This window comes from Galeopterus variegatus, unplaced genomic scaffold, assembly GCF_000696425.1.
Source record: "Galeopterus variegatus unplaced genomic scaffold, G_variegatus-3.0.2 Scaffold866, whole genome shotgun sequence".
In the NCBI taxonomy this organism is placed as follows: Eukaryota; Metazoa; Chordata; class Mammalia; order Dermoptera; family Cynocephalidae; genus Galeopterus; species Galeopterus variegatus.
Window position 1 is genome coordinate 379,178 of NW_007726977.1, and position 3,554 is coordinate 382,731.

General features: G+C 41.2%; 1 protein-coding gene across 1 annotated transcript in view; it reads left to right on the forward strand.

The window, feature by feature from the left end:
* Positions 1-3,554, forward strand: part of ANP32B (acidic (leucine-rich) nuclear phosphoprotein 32 family, member B) — a 25,788-nt gene that overhangs the window by 994 nt on the left and 21,240 nt on the right. The window lies entirely within an intron of this gene.

Genomic DNA, 3,554 nt, shown 5'->3' on the forward strand with positions numbered 1-3,554 from the left:
TGCTCGGGCAGGCCTCTTCCCCCGCACGTTCTCGGGCAGGCCTGGTGCGGCCCACCGCCCGCCATCCGGGCTGCAGGGCCCCTGGGCGGCACTCGTGCGCTGCGGCTGCGTGTGCAGGGGCCAGGCCTGTAAGAACCTTCTCTTTCTTCTCGAAGTGGCGCGGCTTCTCGCCGCTGCCTTACCCCCTTCCCCTTCGGGTGAGTGGCTTTCTCTGGCCGTGGGGAGCCCCAGGTCTACCGAGGCTGTAGCTAACAAGTTGCGAACTTGGAATCAGTCGACCAGGGTTTACCTGGTGTGGTCGAGGTTTTGTGTCCTTGCTTCCTAGTCCTTGAGGTCACCACCAAGGGGATGCGGGGCAGGCCCCACGATGGGGGCCGGCTGTCCCCGGGGGCGGTGGGAGCGACTCTTCCATTCCCGGGGTTTCAAGACTGAGGTTCGACGACGTGGTTCCCTCCGTCCTTCAGTCAGACATTTTGTCCCCACCACGTGCGTGTGTGGAATGGTTAGACGTTTTCATATCGTAAAACTTGAAGAGATGTGTTCTCACTTTGAGCAGTGGGTAGTTGCAGGCTTTTATGTTATTGCCACGTGGTTGCAAATCAATAGAAGGTGATGTAAGGAAATGTAGCCAAAGTTCCTGTAAGAAAAGTACACACGTGGGTCTTCAAAATGCTTTAAAAGCCAGAATTTGAATTCTGCAGAATGTGCTCAAACTAAAGGTCTATTAGAATACTCGATAAGAGTAGTGTTGTTCCCTCTGGAAAAAACAACTGGCCCCTGATCCCAGTTTATGTTTGGTTGCTTGTTTTTTTCCCCCATATGTGAAGTAATATGTCTAACGGTGTATATATGTATTTATGCAGGTGTTAATATTTCGAGTAATCAACTTAGGCCTCACTTCTCTTGCCAGAGTAGGTCAGAGCCATGTGATCGTTTAATTAAAATAAAATTTAAAAGTCAATTTGTCGATCACACTGTCCACTTCTCATGTGCTCGAAAGCAACAAGTGTATACTGTACTGGACACCACTGGCTTGCAGAATCCTCTGGTTTTATTAAATAAATATTTGACTAACAGCAGTATGCTAGGGAAACCAGTGTGAACGAGTCAGAGCTGCCCCTTTCCTTCTGAAGCCCTAGAACCCGTTGGGGGTGGCGCTGGTGCCTGTTGCACTAGGCGAGTTAGAGGGGCCTTTGGAGAGTGTCGTGGGAGTTAAGGAAGGTTCCCACAGGGACTCTAACAGGCGGACTAGGACCAATGATAGGTGCTCGGTTGGGAGAGTAAGCTTTGACCTAAAACCGAAGACCTTTCAGGAGAAATGCTGTAGTAGACTTTGAAGAAAATTTTAAGAGGACTTTGCCTTTATGCAAAACACTTCAAGGCAGATGAAAAGTTCCAAGATGACTCCTTTAAAATCAAACTTAGTCATGTAGTGCCTTATGTATGATGTGTACACCACAGCAGTTTGTAGTATTGTCAGCTCTTAGAGAGTAGGCTTGACTTCTGGGACCCTGCAGATGTCAGTTGGGAAACAGGAAGAACCCATTCCCCCATTGAACGTACTGTTGTAGTGTGGACAGAATGCTCTGAAATACACAACAGTGTATCCTGTTGTTGACCTTAATGATTTTAAAGTCAAGTGAGATCTAAGAATGTTTGAGGAGGGTGAATGGGACTTTGTAAGGTGTTGTTTTGTGTAAGGCTATATGAGCTTTTATTGTGTGTATGGCTTTTGTTTTTGTTTTTATTCAGGGGTTTGAAGAAGATCTTGGTAACAATTATGTATTTATCTTCTCATGTTCTTTGGCCATAGTACATGAGGCCAAGATAATAGATTCAGTTTATCTATTAGTATACCGGTATAATAAATACAAGTATGTTCATTTCCCTAAGGGCTCATAAAGAAATACGTAATTTAATTTTTTCTAAGTCCAAAATAGTTTTTTGTTGTTTTTTTTTTAAAGATGACCGGTAGGGGGGATCTTAACCCTTGACTTGGTGTCAGCACCACGCTCTCCCAAGTGAGCCACAGGCCAGCCCTCAAAATAGTTCTAATAACAGTGTGTCCTCATAGTGAGAAAAAATGGCCTAAGATGGCATTTTAAAATAATCTTCGTAAAGAGTGATAGTTACCGTTTAAAGGCATTTCGTGGTGGTTACTATTTAACAACATTTTATAGGCAAAGATGGGAAATACTTTGTGTTTATAAAGTTCAGAAATATTTTATATAAAATGTTGTCAGTTACCTCACTGAGAATAAATTGTACAGTGCTAGAGCATACTATATACACCACAAAAATTGGTGGTATTGTCAGTAAGGTGAGGACATGGACATGCAATAGCAAGACACACACCAAGTTTAGTTGTTTAGTTGTATTTCAGAATTGGAAAAAAATACCTGGTCTTCCTTATGTGAGGTTCTCATCCATCCATTACACTGAACATGCCATTCTGTTATTATGAGCACCTTATTAACCATGAATCTGGGGACAGCTAGTCTTCCTATTAGCTCTGTTTGAATTTTTCATTCACTGTTGGAAAGCCAAGCAGTTCCTTCCTGTGGTTCACAGTCTATGCCCCTGTGAAATGCTGGTGTGCTATATGCTGGATTGTGACATTTCTTATATTATAAATAAAAGTAGTCTTTCCTTAATCTCATCTTTAAAAAAATTTAGATTTTCTTTAGCATGGTGTTTTTCTTTTTTTATTTTTTTCCTCCCAACTTTTGGCATCTACTGTTGTGTCTAAGGCATGTATGAGGTAATTTTGGGCTCAATCAGATATTCTAATTGGTTACATAGCAATTAATTGATTTTCCCCCTTGTATAAGTAATACATCTTCGAAGAAATTTGCATGCAGATAAGCTGAAAAAAATAGCAGGTATAGATAAGCAAAAAGAAGAAAATAGGAATCACGGCCATCTTACCATCTAGACATTCTGGTGTATAATCTATGACAATGTTTAATTTTTTTTAAACTCATGTAACATGTACACTATCCTGTTGCCTTTTTTTTAAGAGTACAGTGAACGTTATTTTTTTGTGTTATTTATTATTTTACAGTCCCATTTTGAATGTCTGCATAGATCATAAGTTAGCCATCCCTTTATGTTATTTACAAGGTTTTTTTTTTTTTTTTCTGTTTTAAATAGTGCTGAAATGAAAATCTTGTAATGTGAATCCTTTTCTGCCAAATTACTTTTCCCAGTGCTTCCCTTCTTTACATACCCACCAGTAGGATATGGATGTTTCCATGCTTCATGCCAACAGTTCTGCCACCTAAACATTGGAGAATCACTGATAGAAATCTGTTCTATGGTCATTTTTTTTTTTAAAGATGACTGGTAAGAGGATCTTAACCCTTGACTTGGTGTTGTCAGCACCATGCTCACCCAGTGAGCTAACCGGCCATCCCTATATGAGATCCGAACCCGTGGCCTTGGTGTTATCAGCACCACACTCTCCCGAGCAAGCCATGGGCCGGCCCTATGGTCATTTTGAAAACATTCTTTTTTTTTTTTTTTTTTTTTTTTTTTTTTTTTTTTTTTTTTTT